The 18,478-nt window shown below is 39.1% G+C and overlaps 2 protein-coding genes across 3 annotated transcripts in view; one reads left to right on the top strand and one right to left on the bottom strand.

The window, feature by feature from the left end:
* Window positions 1–2,897, bottom strand: part of LOC137288269 (uncharacterized) — a 55,274-nt gene extending 52,377 nt beyond the window's left edge. Inside the window, exon 1 of the mRNA XM_067820743.1 lies at window positions 2,810–2,897. The gene's annotated coding sequence lies outside the window, so the exon portion shown is untranslated. The remainder of the gene's footprint in view (window positions 1–2,809) is intronic.
* LOC137288271 (transcription initiation protein SPT3 homolog) overlaps window positions 1–18,478 on the top strand; it is an 89,261-nt gene that overhangs the window by 36,030 nt on the left and 34,753 nt on the right. The gene's annotated exons all lie outside the window — the stretch shown is intronic.

The raw sequence follows: 18,478 nt of genomic DNA, 5'->3' as shown, positions 1-18,478 counted from the left end.
AACATGACTATTTTGCTACAGAGATGTCAGAGGTATATCATTTACACACCTGGTGGTGGGGTAGTCTAGTGGGTAAAGTCTTCACCCATCACACAAAAGAGCTAGGGGATCCCCCAGGCTTTATTTTGCTAGAATATTGCTAAAGGCAGCATGAAACAATACTCACTCACTACATTTGTATCAGACATACTACAGGCATGTCAGACACTTATTACAGCTATATCACATGCACACTACAGGTTATCACATACTAGAGATATATTACATACCTACTGCACACACTACAGGTGTATCACTTACTAGAGATATATTACATACCTACTGCACACTACAGGTGTATCACTTACTAGAGATATATTACATACCTACTGCACACTACAGGTGTATCACACACTAGAGATATATTACATACCTACTGCACACACTATAGGTGTATCACTTACTAGAGATGTATTACATACCTACTGCACACTACAGGTGTATCACATACTAGAGATGTATTACATACCTACTGCACTCACTACAGGTGTATCACTTAATAGAGATATATTACATACCTACTGCACACTGCAGGTTATCACTTAATAGAGATATATTACATACCTACTGCACACTACAGGTTATCACTTACTAGAGATATATTACATACCTACTGCACACTACAGGTGTATCACTTACTAGAAATATATTACATACCTAATATTGCACATATTACGGGTGTCTCACTTACTAGAGATGTATTACATACCTACGGCACACTACAGGTGTATCACTTACTAGAAATATATTACATACCTAATATTGCACATATTACGGGTGTCTCACTTACTAGAGATGTATTACATACCTACGGCACACTACAGGTGTATCACTTACTAGAGATATATTACATACCTACTGCACACTACAGGTGTATCACACACTAGAGATATATTACATACCTACTGCACACACTATAGGTGTATCACTTACTAGAGATGTATTACATACCTACTGCACACTACAGGTGTATCACATACTAGAGATGTATTACATACCTACTGCACTCACTACAGGTGTATCACTTACTAGAGATATATTACATACCTACTGCACACTACAGGTTATCACTTACTAGAGATATATTACATACCTACTGCACACTACAGGTGTATCACTTACTAGAGATATATTACATACCTACTGCACACTACAGGTGTATCACTTACTAGAAATATATTACATACCTAATATTGCACATATTACGGGTGTCTCACTTACTAGAGATGTATTACATACCTACGGCACACTACAGGTGTATCACTTCCTAGAGATATATTACATACCTACTGCACACACTATAGGTGCATCACTTACTAGAAATATATTACATACCTACTGCACACTACAGGTGTATCACTTACTAGAGATGGATTACATACCTACTGCACACTACAGGTTATCACTTACTAGAGATATATTACATACCTACTGCACACTACAGGTGTATCACTTACTAGAGATATATTACATACCTAATATTGCACCCACTACAGGTGTATCACTTACTAGAGATATATTACATACCTACTGCACACTACAGGTGTATCACTTACTAGAGATATATTACATACCTACTGCACACACTATAGGTGTATCACTTACTAGAGATATATTACATACCTACTGCACACTACAGGTGTATCACTTCCTAGAGATATATTACATACCTACTGCACACACTATAGGTGTATCACTTACTAGAGATATATTACATACCTACTGCACACTACAGGTGTATCACTTCCTAGAGATATATTACATACCTACTGCACACACTATAGGTGTATCACTTACTAGAGATTTATGACGTACCTACTGCACTCACTACAGGTGTATCACATACTAGAGATATATTACATACCTAATATTGCACCCACTACAGGTGTATCACTTACTAGAGATATATTACATACCTAATATTGCACACACTACAGGTGTACAGCATTCTAATTTCACACTCCAGGTATGTCATACTAATATCTATTATTGCAGCACGTCACACTTACTGAAGTCAGTAGAAGCAAGTATATTTAATTAGAATGGCGATATCTTCAGTCCCCCGGTTCTCATCCTACAGAATGCACGTTGCTTAGTGAACATCACATGTTTCACGGGAAAACAATGTTCATGAGATTAAGTGATGTTCCAAAATGGTTGTAGTTGGACATTTAAGTTTTTTGGCTTGAGGTGAGCTTTGATGACTGTCCAGCCCAAGTTGTCGTGGGAGGAGGAGAAGGATTTGTTAGACAAACTAAGCCTAGATACTTACTAGTATGTCACTACAGAGGCGAGACAAACTGAAGCATTCATTTGTCCATGCAAGGAGATGTTCTGCTTGACATTAATGTATTTCACTTGTGAGTCTGGCCGTTCAGCCACATGGTAATGTGCATACATTGCAATTATGACGCTATCTGGTTCGACGTACGCGTGCATCTGCTGCCAGTTTACATCTTCGGTCATGCAGATGCAGAGGTAACGTTTAACTCACATTTGTATGTCTGGTTCCGTGCAGCTGTACAATTTTGTTGAAAGCAGTAATTTATGTTGTTTTAAGAAAATATAATGTTCTTGGATTGGTTTTGTGGATAAATCTAATATATATGTGTTTGTGTTTCTCTCAAGATTAATGTTTTAATGTTTAGATATATTAGCAATGAATTTATTTTTTAAAATGTAAGGGTATGTCTTAAGGCGATGTATGTGGAAATGTGTTAGTCACAAAATTCATCTTTCAGTAATTGAGAAATAAATCATTCAAACTTACCTTGTTAATAGACAGACTTGAATCCTATGTGGTACTCCTGACCAACACCAGGTGTCACTGTGGTGCCATGTAGCATGATATTGTCCCCATCGTCTACTGTGGACACCAGGGATCAGACGTTTCTACTCTCCCGAGGGTAGAGTGGGGCAAGGCAGGACACTGGTGTCATCAAAACAAGAGACGTGTCATAAGAAATGTGTAAAGTTTGAAGGTAAATGTGACAAAGCTTCAAAGTATTTCCTACTTCAGTCTGACAGGGAGGGCGTGATTGTCACATTAAAGCCTGTTATCAGATTAAAAGCAGTAATTGAGATGAGTTTCTGTTCCAGTTGGAAACAATTGGACTAAATATTGTGTGCTGTGCCTAGTTGGGGCGAGGATGATATGCTGCAGTCGCCAACTCTCCCTCTTCCCGCCAGATAACATTTTTGTGGTTTTCCTGTTTTTTCACCCCTCCATTGACACAAGAGCTCCTATCATCTGTCGTCGTATTTGCTCCAAAGTTTTAACGTCTCTAAGTGACATGCAGACTGCCCAATCGGCTGGTTGTTACAAGGATACATAGGTAGACTAGCAGGCTGTGGACAATGGCTGACTGGAGTAGGGTGTTAGGGAGTGGTAGGAACCATCCCTGTTTGGTGTGGTCTCTGATTGGCCAAGCACCTAGCTAACCTCAAACCCAGAACTTGTCCATCAGGTCATAAGGCTACTCCGTCCCAAGACAAGCATTGGGAGACCTAGTAAAGGTTGTGAAGCTATTCCCCCAGGCATCAAATGCACCTCAGGAGGTTGAGACCTCCTTATAAATGTATAGGCTAGTTGTGGTTTCTTCACAGAACAGAAAATAAGTTGAGTATGAAGCAAACTCTCCATGTGGTTAGGCAAGGAGTGGTCAATCCAGATAAACAGCTTCACTGGTATGGCTGTCATCTCATGTGGAAACTGTTGTGTTGGTAAAATATATTGTAAAAATATCTTTAGAAATGGAGATACTGTGTAAGACAGGAATATTGTTGCGATGTCTGGTGGGGTATGGTTATAAACCACCATATATATGAGAATATCACAATATGGGACTGAGCTGTTCTCTCCTCATTCTGATGATGAGGGAGTGAGTTTGTTGGGCTAAATCATAAGGGTTTTTCACAATGTGCTAACATTATGAAACTAAAACTAAAATTATGATGACTGTGGAGGTTCACATGCTTAAAGGGATGGCCTAGTGGCTAAAGCGTTCACTTGTTTTGGGTTCAATTCTGAACATTGGTACCATTTGTGAACCGCAGCCACTCAGATGTTCTGGTAACCGCGGCCATGATGTTCCTGGTAATTTTGCCAAAAGTGTCGTGAAACTAAATGAACTCACTCACTGAAATGCTTAAACTTATAAGCAAAGTTTCTCTGTATGTCATGGTATACGCAGTTTGAGATGCAGGTAGCTCCCATGCAAACATGAAGGTGTGTGCAGGCTCTGACCACAAACAGGATGGCTGGGTAGCCAAGTGGTGAAAGCGTCTGCTTGTCACGCTGAAAACCTGGGTTCTATTACCCTTATGGGTACAATGTGTGAAGTCCATTTCTGGTGTCTCCCACCATAATGTTGCTGGAATGTTGCTGGAATGTTGCTGGAATGTTGCTGGAATATTGCTTAAAGTAGTGTACAAAACCCAACATACTCAAACACTACAAATGCGGAGGTGTTTTGAGGTCTCAATACAAAAATGGAGGTGTGTGGAGGTCCCACTACAAACTTGGATGTGTGTGGAAGTCACACAACAAACATGGATGTGTGTGGAGATCCTACTACAAACACAGAAGTCTGACTGGAGGTGCGCTACAAACATAGATGTGTGTGGAGGTCCCACTACAAACTTGGATGTGTGTGGAAGTCACACAACAAACATGGATGTGTGTTGTGTGAGGTAGCCACTTGGAACGGGAATGCACTTTTCCTGTTAGACATAAATTTGGTCAAGTGTCTTAGTCATTCTCCTGTCAGTCAGTACTGTGTGAGTATAAAAGTATTGCAGTTATGTAACTTGTTTTTACATCTCAAGTGTTTGAAGCAGAATGGCAATCATGACATCAGCACGTGCAGATATGAACCGTTTGAGCAGGGATTAACCTTTTCATTATTTCTTTTATGTCATTGTTGTATTTTGTCAATTACATAGCATATAATTCTTGTTTATTATGTTCCTGCCGTTGTTAATATCAATATAGCAATATTTGGGTTATTTCATTGTGCTTTGTGATTGTTGTTTGTTTTGTCACAGCTTGCTCATAGGGGCCCTCCTTTTGCTTCTCCTTAAAGAGCCCATCCCTGTCTCTTCTAAGGGTTAAGGACTAGAATAGGGACCTAGTCGTCCATGCTTGAGGTAAAGGGTAACTAAATAGATCTGGGGCTCCTTTCATGAAGAAACTTTTACTAATTTTAAAATAATGTCACCTTAGAACCTTACGATTACCTCAGTGCTTTGTGAAATAAGGTGACCTGGTGGCCATTCTTACATTGATTGGTGTCATTATGTTCAACTGATGGACTGTTGCTTATAATGTGTACCACTAGATTGCCTGATGAAGAGTCGCTTACATAACAGTACAAGAGACAGGGCCAGTGGGACGCTACACAAACCAGAAACATATTTCACTAAGTGGCCTGAAGTGGAGGGAGGGGATGTTTGTGTGGCCGCTGAAATGTCGCTGTCACATGTTCAATGACATTCATGTTACCGCTACATCTTGTGATGATCATTGTATAGATACATTTGTCACCACCTGCTAGATGCTAGTGCAATAAGCTGTAAACCTTTCTATTCAAGAATTTCAAATATGTCCTTCAATTAATTCATTTAAATGGTTTCTTAAGAGTTTTATGAATGTTTGTTGGTTTGAAAACTATGGATCATTCAGGGTGATTTTTTTCAGTTGTACTGACTTACATGACATATGCTACATGTCTAAGTTGAGTGACTTGGTAAGTGAGTCATTCATCACTGATGTTAACAAAGACGTCTTACTTATGATGGTGTTGTGGAGATGGCTGTGTACACTGTGAGCGAGGTATGAGGCAGCCATTACACTCTATCACCTGGGATGTACTACCAGACTGATACACACTGGAGAAATTTAGGGGACCCCAAACTTGTTACGTGTTTTGTCTTCAGTGGTGCCAGGACAGCTGTGGTACTGACCAGTGTATCAGTCCTTGTACAAGTCACCTGTGAGAGGAGCCTGGCAGTAACCATATACACAGTTTCTGTGGGGAGGGGTCCATGTAGAACATCTCTATGGGTGGGGGATGTGTCTGTTTGGGTGGGAGATGTGCCTGTGTGGATGGGGGAATGTGTCTGTGTGGGTGGGAGATGTGTCCGTGAGGGTGAAGGATGTGTCTGTGATAGGGAGGGATGTGTCTGTGTGGGTGAGGGATGTGTCTGTGGGTGAGGGATGTGTCCGTGTGGTAGGGGATGTGTCCGTGTGGTAGGGGATGTGTCTGTGTGGATGAGAAATGTGTCTCTGTGGGTTCGGGATGTGTGTGGGAGGGGTGAGGGATTGTGTCTGTGGGTGAGGGATGTGTATGAGGGTGTGAGGGATGTGTCTGGGTGAGGGATGTTCCTGTGCGGGTAAGGGATGTGTCTGTGTGGTGAGGGATGTGTCTGTGGGTGAGGGATGTCTGTGTTGGTGAGAAATGTGTCCGTGTGGATGAGGGATGTGTCTGTGTGGGTGGGGGATGTGTTTCTTTAATAGGTAGTGGATTGGGTTTAGTGTGTGGATGAACACTGTATATATGTTATGTTTTTTGCAGATAATTGTTATAATTATTGTGGCACTTTTCCAAGTTTACACATTTATTTTAGCATGGAGGCGAAGATTAGTTCTTGTCACAACCCTATTGTGGAAAGTTCCAGATCTTGGGTTGCCATAGATACCACAGTACGAGGACACATCATGGCTGCCTACACTGTATCATTACTTCCATACTAAGGATCAGACCGGTGACATTTTCCTGGAAACACATTGAGGGAAATGAGGTGTGTGGTTACAAGAGGAGGTTTGGGATTTATTGTTTGTCTGTGTTATTTTGCAGTCGAGAGAGGGGGGCAATTTCGGGCTAGTGAATGCGGCAGTGGCGACATTGTGACCACGTAACACAATCATGTCACAGTTCACGAATGCCTGTCTTACCGCATCAAAGTAAAGACAGAGAAAAACCTGATGAGGCTTTTCAGGCACATTTTGAAAACTCAATAGCTCAAAAAGATCCTGTATTGTCCTTTAGTGCTTGATGTAACTTACAACGTGGATGGACTGTCTACCGCTGTGGGATAGTATGTACACATAGACCACGACCTACATGTACCATTACGGGGCCATGTCACAAATAGCTTAATGGAATGATTGAATTGTCAGCTAAACATCTATTAGTATTATTGGATATATGTTGAAGGTCACAGACAGATCTGTTGGTATATGTTTGGCTTATCTGTCATATGAACTCATATGTTATAGTTATTAACTTTGTCAGGTTTTTATAATGTACAATAATAATATACAAAATGATTTAGGACTTGAAAGGCAGAAAACAATTGTGGTCTTTTTAACTGTTGTGGTTCAAATATTTAAGATTGACCCTCAAAACTGAAAAGGGGGCATTTGGATGTGTACAATGCACAACTGTCAGTCATAGGTTCGTCTGGTCCAGAGGTTGTTTTACAGACCACTGTCTGTCATACAGCTGGACAGTCCCTGAGGGGCATTACAAGCAACTTTGAACCACTTCCAGTGTTTCACCAGACAGTGGCTCACAGGATATCACTCATTTGGAGGAACTCTGTATGTTCTTGCTTCACTTGTATACAGTCCTTGATAAGGAGGGCAGATATGTGCTGAAATTTTTCCTGTATTCATGTAGACAGTTGGCATCATGCAAGAGTTAAAAATGTACTTAGCATTTCACCTTTACTGTATTTAAAAGATACATGTAGTAAACATGAATTTTCCTGGCTTTTTGCATGTAACGTTTTAACAATGTTTCACTTTCGTGATTGAAAGTGAGTTAAATCTGCATTTCAAGAAAATATGCATTACAAAATCAATATTGATTCACAACTTGATGCACATTGTGCAAACAAAACCTTGACATATAAAACTAGTATAAACATTAATTTGATTTTTAACTCTTCAAAAGGCATGTATGTATGCATTTGTGTGATTGACAACATGGAGGCACTACTAACACCATCACATATTGCAAACATAAAGGCAAAACTCACACTTTTGTGGCACTGGTATTGCGGCTGTGTTATAATGAATGCAACCCTCATATAAAAACCCCAGTGAGGTAATCCTCTCCACTGTCCTACTTGTCCTCCGTGTTAATTACGCAGACTGCCTTGACTTGGTTATCTTACGTATGAGCCATTTAACAAACAGACCTTAATCCCTGATTCTACTTAGAATGCATGCTGCCTTGTCACCGGTCGCTGCAAAACCTCGCTGCCAACTTCCTTCTGTCCATGTAACCTTCCTTTCAGTTTTTTGTGGATATTAAGTATACTAAATTCCTACTGGAAGGTAGTGCATAGCAAACAAGTACTGGAAGGTAGTGCATAGTACTGTTAAATATTCCTTGAATTCAAGTTGATGTTCATGTTAGTCACGGGGACATATGAAAGTTAAGGGCTTTGTTTATGTTGAGTGAGTGAAAGAGTGAAGTTTTTATATGGCTACTAATAATTATGTCATGTATCATGGGATTGTGGGGTAGACTAATGGTTTAAGCATTTGCTGATCACACCAAAGACCCGGGTTCAAGCCCCCACATGGGGATGCCTATTTCTGGTGTCCCTTGCCATGATATTGGCAGAATATTGCTAAAAGTGGTGTAAAAATACACTCGCTCACTCACTGTTATGTATCATTGCAATTGGTCAGTACCAGAGCTGAAGAATCCAATGGTTGATAGCGTGAACAACATTGATCAAAATAGTGTTCAGTGACACAATGTTTGCCAGGCCCCTGTAATCGGAGTCTCAACAGCAGTATCTGTTTGTACATTGGAGTTCAGTAGCCTATTGTTAACCTGACTTACTGTATAAGACATGTTGTGTTTGTCACATGAGACAACTCGTGTCGGAGAGCGACATGTTTTGCTGAGTATCAGTGGTTCCGAGCTGCAGAATGATGTCAATGCTTGTTTGACAATTCACCATGCATTTGTGAAAAGGAGAACCCAAAACACTTAAAATGAAATCCAAGTTGAGAAATATGGTCCAAGTTGAGAAATTAAGCTCCCACGTTGAGAAATATGGTCCAAGTTGTGAAATAGGGCCCAAGTTGAGAAATATGGTCCAAGATGTAAAATATGACCCAAGTTGAGAAATATGGTCCAAGATGTGAAATAGGACCCAAGTTGAGAAATATGGTCCAAGATGTGAAATAGGGCCCAAGTTGTGAAATATGGTCCAAGATGTAAAATATGACCCAAGTTGAGAAATATGGTCCAAGATGTGAAATAGGGCCCAAGTTGAGAAATATGGTCCAAGTTGAGAAATTAAGCTCCCAAGTTGAGAAACTGGTCCCAATATGTGAAATAGGGCCCAAGTTGTGAAATATGGTCCAAGATGTAAAATATGACCCAAGTTGAGAAATATGGTCCAAGTTGTGAAATAGGACACAAGTTGAGAAAAATGGTCCAAGATGTGAAATAGGACCCAAGTTGAGAAATATGGTCCAAGATGTGAAATAGGGCCCAAGTTGAGAAATGTGGTGCAAGTTGTGAAATAGAGCCCAAGTTGAGAAATGTGGTGCAAGTTGTGAAATAGAGCCCAAGTTGAGAAATATGGTCCAAGATGTGAAATAGAGCCCAAGTTGAGAAATATGGTCCAAGATGTGAAATATGACCCAAGTTGAGAAATATGGTCCAAGATGTGAAATAGCCCCCACGTTGAGAAATATGGTCCAAGATGTGAAATAGAGCCCAAGTTGAGAAACTGGTCCCAATATGTGAAATACTACCCAAGTTGAGAAATATGGTCCAATATGTGAAATATGACCCAAGTTGAGAAATATGGTCCAATATGTGAAATAGGGCCCAAGTTGAGAAATATGGTCCAAGTTGTGAAATAGAGCCCAAGTTGAGAAATATGGTCCAAGATGTGAAATAGAGCCCAAGTTGAGAAACTGGTCCCAATATGTGCAATACTACCCAAGTTGTGAAATATGGTCCAATATGTGAAATGTGACCCAAGTTGAGAAATATGGTCCAAGATGTGAAATAGGGCCCAAATTGAGAAACTGGTCGCAATATGTGCAGTACTACCCAAGTTGAGAAATAGAACCTGAAGAGAGAAATCAGTCGAGAAATTAAGGGCTGAAGTTGAGAAAAAGAATGGGACGAGAGAAAATTGTCCCATGTTAAGAAATAGGACCCAAGTTGAGAAATGAATCCTATATCTATCAACTTGGGTCTTATTCTTTATCCTTCGCCTTATTTCTCAACTTGGGTTCTTAAGAAATATGTCCAAAGTTGATATTTAGGGACCAAGTTGACAAATACAGCCCAAGTTGATATTTAGGGCCCAAGCTGAGATATAGGAGCCAATCTATTCTTGAATCTTGAATGTAGAAAAGTATTAGCAGAAATAATAAGGATATTGATGGAAAACATCCATTGCAGACGTTGAAAAACTATATTGTGAACATTGAGAACTCGGGTGTTTATGAAACATAACCTCAATAGTCTATGAGATGATGACATTTTCAGAAATTTGTTAAGGGGGATGTGGTTTGCAACCATACAGATCCTCTTTCACAACTCCACTTTATTGACTTAGTGTTTATATGAAAACACTTGCCACTGCATCAGTATGGCTGCGGTTCCATCTTGACTGATTACAGATGTATAAGACGATATGTTTTCCTTCTCCAGATCAAGTCGATCTGTGTAAGGTATTTGGCATCCAGGAGTGTCCCCAGCGGAAACAAATCTTGGGTGATCAAGAGTTGTCACCCATGGCAACAGCTTCTGAATGAAGCGTTGGTTTTCTGGCTGGTTGTGTGCATGCCCTTGGCACATGAGCAGGACTTACATTGAAAATAGGATTAACACAGGCATGAGATCATACAGCGACAATTTCTTAACAATCAAGACTTTAGTTTTAATACTGTCTCCCCCTTGGTTATAATGTTGAAGTTGTCCTGGTCAGAATGGAAGTATTTGCTGTGCATTTCCTCATGTGGACGACCTGACATGATGCTGCAGAGATGATGGGATTTAGAAGAGAGCTGATCGGCGGTCAAACACACGCTGGCTGCCTGCAATCATTGTACCACGCATGCATGAATGTACGCTGTAATTAACGACAGGTTAGGCAACATGCGTGCTTCACAACAGTTTCATTATATACTCACAGGCTAAAGAAATTGACAATATTTTCTTTTTTCATATCGCTGTAATACATAGGACCAGGTAACTCATCAACTTGTATTTTTGTCTTTACAATTTTTAGAAATGTTTTCAATTTTTTCTTGGACATAATCCCCAAATTATCATTCTGGGTATATATTTGTCATCTTCACACAGTGGAAGATGAAGTATTTATTTGTGCAGTTAGTGAGTCATTGAGTGCAGAAGCTGCTCTGGGAACATTATAGTAGTGGGCTATTTATGGATCAATCAGAGTTCCCCCTAGACATTTATATTGGGGGGTCAGGTTGACTCTCCAAATTTTTTGTGGGGATCAAACAATTTACAAAGATAGTAGACAGTCAAATTTATGGTTGTCCAAAGTCAAAATTTCATCCCATTGTATTAAGTCTTTATTCATTTATTTTTGTTTGAGTAAATGAACTTCAGATAACATAAAGTTTTTATTGAGAGCCTTTCAGCTTGGCTCTTTTCCATTCCTCTGAGATTGCAGTTATTTCTGGTTAAGCCAGACAAAATAAACAATTTTGCGTTTACATCTATTTACTTCAATTTAAAGTATTACTAAAGTGTTGAGAACTGGTTGTGAATCTGTCTTGGAGGTTTGTGCTATGTATGTTTCCTCATCCTAACCTAAGGCACATGACAAATGTCACTCTATTCAGGCGTTCTCCACAAGGTTTGGTTTTCCTTTACAGTAGGAGACCTAAACCATTTGACAGGTATCCGACCTTACTGTGTTTGTTTATAGCCATAACAATGGCCACAACAAAGACTGGTGTATCACTCACGTGAGGGGGCTGTGGTCAACTGGTACGAAGCTGTCACATTGTGGACTGCCATTCATCAGAAATCTGTCGCCACACTTACTACGCATCACACAGTAAAATGGGTCACATGTTTGTCCTTAAGGGACTCTCCTTAACTCCTCCACAAACCCGAATCACATAGCCTCCAGATGTCAACCTCACCATGACGGCTAGGCACATACAATAGTCATCATTAGGAGGTGTGAGGTTTGAGTAACGGTTTCAATTGTGTTAGGTTTTGTCGTATGTTCATTTGAAAAGAGGAGAATTATGTGACATCGGAAGTGTCCACTACCAACAAGATGATGAATGGTCGTAGTCAGCAACGTCACAGCTCTTCATAATTTTGTTGGGTTTTGTCTAAGATTTTGTAGAAAGGGCTGTTGGGCTTTTTCATCTTGAAAAATATCATTCTCAGACTGACGTGTGTAACTTTCAAGGGACATTGTATGTTGTCTTTATGTAAAAGTTGTCCTTAGAGAAATACCATAAGGTGGTTATCCAGCAGATTATATTTCTGTGCATTGTATATGTTTTGATTTTGCTTCAACAAAGCAAGTATTGTTTAGACAAGAGGATATTATGAATTTTTTAAGGATACTTTATTCCATCAAGAAAAAATGAATGAATAGTGAACGGAATGGAAAATGAATGACAGAATGGTAACTATTTGACGGTGTTTGAGTTGCATGACCAAATCTAAGAACTTGTTTGCTTGAAGAAAATACATTATATATAAACGGAGACTGCTATATGTGTTTACAGTCTGATTCGTTTGTTTGCAGCAGTGTCGGGATCTGCTGTCATGATTTGAAATCCCTGCTGATTGCTGTACTTTACGTTACTGCAACACAGACAGAGGACAGTCTCCAGACAGTGATATGGGTCTCATGTGTGTAATTTGTCTGCTTGAGGTTACTGTGACACAGAAGACAGACTTCAGACAGTGATATGGATCTCATGTGTATATCTTGTCTACATGAGGATACTGCGACACAGATAGAGAACACGTTCCAGACATTGATATGGATCTAATACCAGTCAGTCAGTCTGAGTCAGTCTGTCCTGTACCTATGTCACAGTAACCTCAAGCAGACAAGATCCACACATAATGTCTTATGTATGTAAGATATTATGTTATCTTTAGATCCATATCACTGTATGGAGTCTGTCCTCTATATGTGTCACAGTAACCTCAAGTTGACAAGATCCTGACATTAGATCCATATCACTGTCTGAAGTTTACTTGAGGTTACTGAGACACAGGTAGAGGACAAACTACAGACAGTGATGTGGTTGGCAATATGTTCATCACATTCAAGAGTGGATAATTAGCAATTGCAAAAAACACATGAATGGATCCAGGGTTGGTGTTGGCTTATTGAAATGCTAGACCAGGAGATACAGGGATGCTGAAGTTGAGATCTCACTACAAGCTTTGTTCTCATTCACTCACTCGCTCACTCACTCGCTCACTGGAATGGAATGAAATGATGAGTCATCTGACTTAAACTGTATCCTGACTGCTTGACTAACAAATTCAACATGATCATATTACATCTCAAGTTTTGTGAAAACTCAGTAATGCCAAACCTGTTATGTTTAGAATATCATGTGGTGAAGGCAAGTGAATACTTTGACAAAAAGATATCAATACATTTTTCACATTAAATGTCAGAAAAATGCCAGCAGGTCTAAATATAATCAAAACATGACTAAAAACATAATGATTCAATTTCAAACTAAAACAAATGTCATTTCTTAAGCATTTCAGTTCAAATATTAAATATTACATATCTGAAATGACCCATAACTCATTGAAGTTCCTGACAGATATATTTATTGTTGTAGGAACATAAGATTCTACTCACGATATTGACACGTTGGCATTTAGTTTACAGAATTACACAGACTACAATTGGATTGAGTGTTTTTGCTGGGTATTGAGCCAGTGTGTTGGTGAGCTCTCTTGTGGACACCCACACACTCTCATACACAGATAATCAGGTTCTGTCTTGCTCTATGTAGTCCTCTCCCTATATGGAAACTCAGGGCTTGAATGTAGCACCTCAGCCATTCAAAGAATGGGGATGGTTTTTTGATCAAACAGTTTCGTGAGTTAATTTATATTTCCAAAGGTGTATGCTTTAAACTTTACTTTCTGATTGAGAAAATCTTGGTTGACACTTCATTGGTTCCAAGTTGCTTAGATCGATGCTCATGCAATTGATCACTGGATTGTTTGGTCCCAACACCTTTGTTTGTAAATCAGCACCATATAGCTGGAATATTGCCAAGTGAAGCATAAAGTCAGACTCACTCAATTCTACTTTGAATTTTGCATGTAAGTATCTGATAACTGTTTCCCACATTCAACAAATCTAAGACTAATCTTTCACTAGAAAAAGCGGAAAATATTTATCTAAATCGGTTCCATTTACACAAACATACAATCAAATATATAGGCTGTGCTGCCAATATGGTGTATAGAACTGTGACTATTGTGAGGCCTTTTGAATGATCAAGCTCTCAAAGACAAGCATGTGGCCAATGGCGCCATGGCACCCATGATTGCACTGTGGATTATTGACTCTTGTTATTACCTGCCTAGAAGTTATTGCATCCGCTATAGTGGTTATAAACAATAATAACATCCTTCCTTAAATATACAGTTATCTTATTCTCAGTACACAATGGCTGTATGGTGGGACATTCCATTTAATGTGACGCTATATTGGCTTCTGGCTGTCAATTGTTGCTGTCTCTCATTGTCCAAGAAGAAAGCTGAGTGACATGTTGATGTTTGGAGCTGGTTTTCAAATAAGCAAATTTATTTCTTACAAATGGGATCCTAACCTCTGAGAAATTATGTTTTGATGAGATGTGTTTTGTGCTGCGATGGTTGATGAGAGCGTGTGAAGGGTGAATGCCATATTCATGGAGGTTAAGCAATCATGGTTGTGGCTTGACAGTTTTTGCATACACAACCATTGACAAGTTGGCCAACATCAAAGAATCCAATCTGGGCTAAAACCAAGCTAACATACAAGCAGTGAATTAGTACATCTTTGTATTTTCTAGAACAGCATCACTGTGTTATTGGAAGCTAATGTTTATAATGAAGAAAGTTCAATCAGACAGGCTGTGAATGATTAGCATGATATGTGTACATTGTTTGCTGAGTTTGAGAAATTATTTGAATTGCAGTTGCAATGGAGGCTTTATTTGAAAGATTTAATTTGCATTTCTTGATTGAAGTAATGACAAATGTGGACTTAGTGATAAAAACAGATAACAGAGATGAAATCAAAGATAAAGTATTTGTGAGAACAGCATTAATGGCAGTGACTTTTTTTGTGTGTCATAAAGGTTTGTATAATGTACCTACAGATGGAGCATGAAGGCATGACCGATGTAGTTTGATGCTGATGTTTCTTGTGTTGATGCTGGTGTTATTAAACACAGGTCAGTCTGTGTGCTGACAGCATTCAGTGTCATGCCTGGTTAGCTTGGATGAAAAGAGTCAGGTTGTTTACATCAAGCTGAACCCTGATTGTACAGTAAAGATATGGTGACACAAATGCTTTACATAAGGCCAGACCAATTCTATTTCTTGTTTCACTGATGTATTTTTTCAAGAATGAGAAAAAAAATGAAAATCAATTTTCCCTGCTCAAAAAATAAAATCCTAATGTTTTTATCAGCTAAAAATGTAAACTCACAAGACAACAACAAAATAGAATTGGTCTGGCCTAATCGTAAATCAAAAGTTTACCATAAATATGTCATCAGCTATTTAAATTTACTTACTCAAGTATCTGTGAATAGTGTGACACAACTTACAACTGCTACCAGACATGTGGTAGTCACTATCTTAAGTTAAAGTAACACAACTGTCTGTGAATAGAGTGACACAACCTCTTATAGAATATGGTAACACAACTGCTGCCAAACATGTGGTAGTCACTATCTTAACTTAAAGTAACACAACTGTCTGTGGATAGAGTGACACAGCCTCTTATAGAATATGGTAACACAACTGCTGCCAAACATGTGGTAGTCACTATCTTAAGTTAAAGTAACACAACTGTCTGTGAATAGAGTGACACAACCTCTTATAGAATATGGTAACACAACTGCTGCCAAACATGTGGTAGTCACTATCTTAAGTTAAAGTAACACAACTGTCTGTGAATAGAGTGACACAACCTCTTATAGAATATGGTAACACAACTGCTGCCAAACATGTGGTAGTCACTATCTTAAGTTAAAGTAACACAACTGTCTGTGAATAGAGTGACACAACCTCTTATAGAATATGGTAACACAACTGCTGCCAAACATGTGGTAGTCACTATCTTAAAGTTAAAGTAACACAACTGTCTGTGGATAGAGTGACACAACCTCTTATAGATTATTGCAACACTGCTGCTAACAAACCTATGGTAGTCACTATTTACGGTTAAAGTAACACAACTGTCTGTGGACAGAGTGACACAACCTGTTATAGAATATGGTAACACAACTGCTGCCAAACATATGGTAGTCTTTATCTAAAGTTAGTAACACAACTGTCTGTAGATTGTGGTCACATGACTACCTAAAAATGCATAAAGAATCTCCTGCCAGTTTCATCTGATATCAAATATCCAAGGCTTGCCTGTGATATCTTTACTTTTAGCAATTGTCATAGCATTGTGAGTCATGTAATTTATGACATCAGGGCATTTTACAAAATCTACTGTGAAGACGTTATCTCCTAGGGGATAGCATTTGATATCACACAATCAGTATCTCCAATGGAACACAGTTTGGGATGATATATAAAGAATGACACAACCTTCTGTCTTAGATACAGTACCAACTTCCTGTAATAGATAGAATGACACAACCTCCTGTTGAGATATAGTACCAACTTCATATAGTACATATAAAAGACACAACCTCCTGTTGAGATATAGTACCAACTTCATATAGTGCATACAGAATGATACAACCTCCTGTTAAGATATACTACCAACTTCATATAGTACCTACACATTGACACAACTTCCTGTCATAGATATAGTAACAACTTCATATAGTACATATAGAAGACACAACCTCCTGTCGAGATATAGTATCAACTTCATATAGTACCTACAGAATGACACAACCTCCTTTCATAGATATAGTAACAACTCCATGGAGCGCATATAGAATGACACATCCGCTATAGATACTGCCATGTAGCTGGAATATTGCTGAGTGTGGCATAAAACTAAAGTCCCCCTCTATAGATACTATGAACTGATGTAGCAGCAGCTGTGTACAGATGCACCAGCACAACTTCTTACAGATATGATCACTAGTTATAGAAACACGGCTATGTAACATGTTAGATAGTGAGTAACGAAACTTCTTAGAAGTGAGAGAACTGTAAAAAGAAAGTTAATTACAGTAAAACTACAGGACCATTCCTGAAATGAATGTTCACACTGTGTCCTGCTAATCTTCCAATAAAGGGAATCACTTAAACATTAAAGTTTTGAATTCTTATTTGGTTTGTCTCTCCATGTTAATGCCTGTAGAAGGCAGCTTGGGTAACTTGTAGTATCATCCATATATGCTGAACCACCATACATGGTATTCACACATGCAACTCACCTTGTGTCTCTCTATGGTAGTCGCTGATGCTGCATGCAGACCCTCATGCACATGCATTACTCAGTGTGCATGCACATGCATGCATGTAGTCTCTGTGCATTAATTGTGCAGGAGGTAAAGTGCTGATGTGACAAATGTGACGTGTGTGAATGAGTGTATAATGTATACCAAGGCTTGAGCTGAGACCAGGTGAAGAGGCACGCTCACTTGATTGTCTTGTGCTCCACCGTGCTCAGCATGGTTACAACCAAGCAGTGCTGTTGCTGCAGTCGTGCCCCAGCAAAGCTGGCTTCTTGTAAGCTTCAGTACTTACCATTTGTTGTCAAAGTTGAGCTGGTGGCTGCTGTAAAGCTGAGATTGGTGACCTGCTAACATGAGGAGGAATTATGGCTTTTGTCTCCATATTCATTGAAGTTCTTTGTTAAAGTGAATGTCTTTAGGTTTTGAGAGGTAGATAAAAAATAACAGGCATGTATTTCTTTATCAACTGATTGAGGTTCATTGTTTACAGCACAGGGCTGTGGTCGATTGGTTCACTTGTTAGCAGGACCTATAACTCCTGTACCTGTGGAGAGTTACTAGTCCCTGGTGTAGTGATAGGGGATAACAGCAGTTAACATAAATATATTTGAGTTGAATTCCTTTAATTGTTGTTTTCAAAGGAAAGTTTCATATGCCTTTATGTTGTTAATTTTATGCTCTATGTACTGTTGTTATTCTCTTTCCATGTTCAGTGTAACTTTGTTACTCTCTATCCATGTTTACATGTGCACCCTTGTTATTCTC

Source organism: Haliotis asinina, chromosome 6 (assembly GCF_037392515.1).
Source record: "Haliotis asinina isolate JCU_RB_2024 chromosome 6, JCU_Hal_asi_v2, whole genome shotgun sequence".
In the NCBI taxonomy this organism is placed as follows: Eukaryota; Metazoa; Mollusca; class Gastropoda; order Lepetellida; family Haliotidae; genus Haliotis; species Haliotis asinina.
This window is presented reverse-complemented; position numbering and strand designations above follow the sequence as displayed.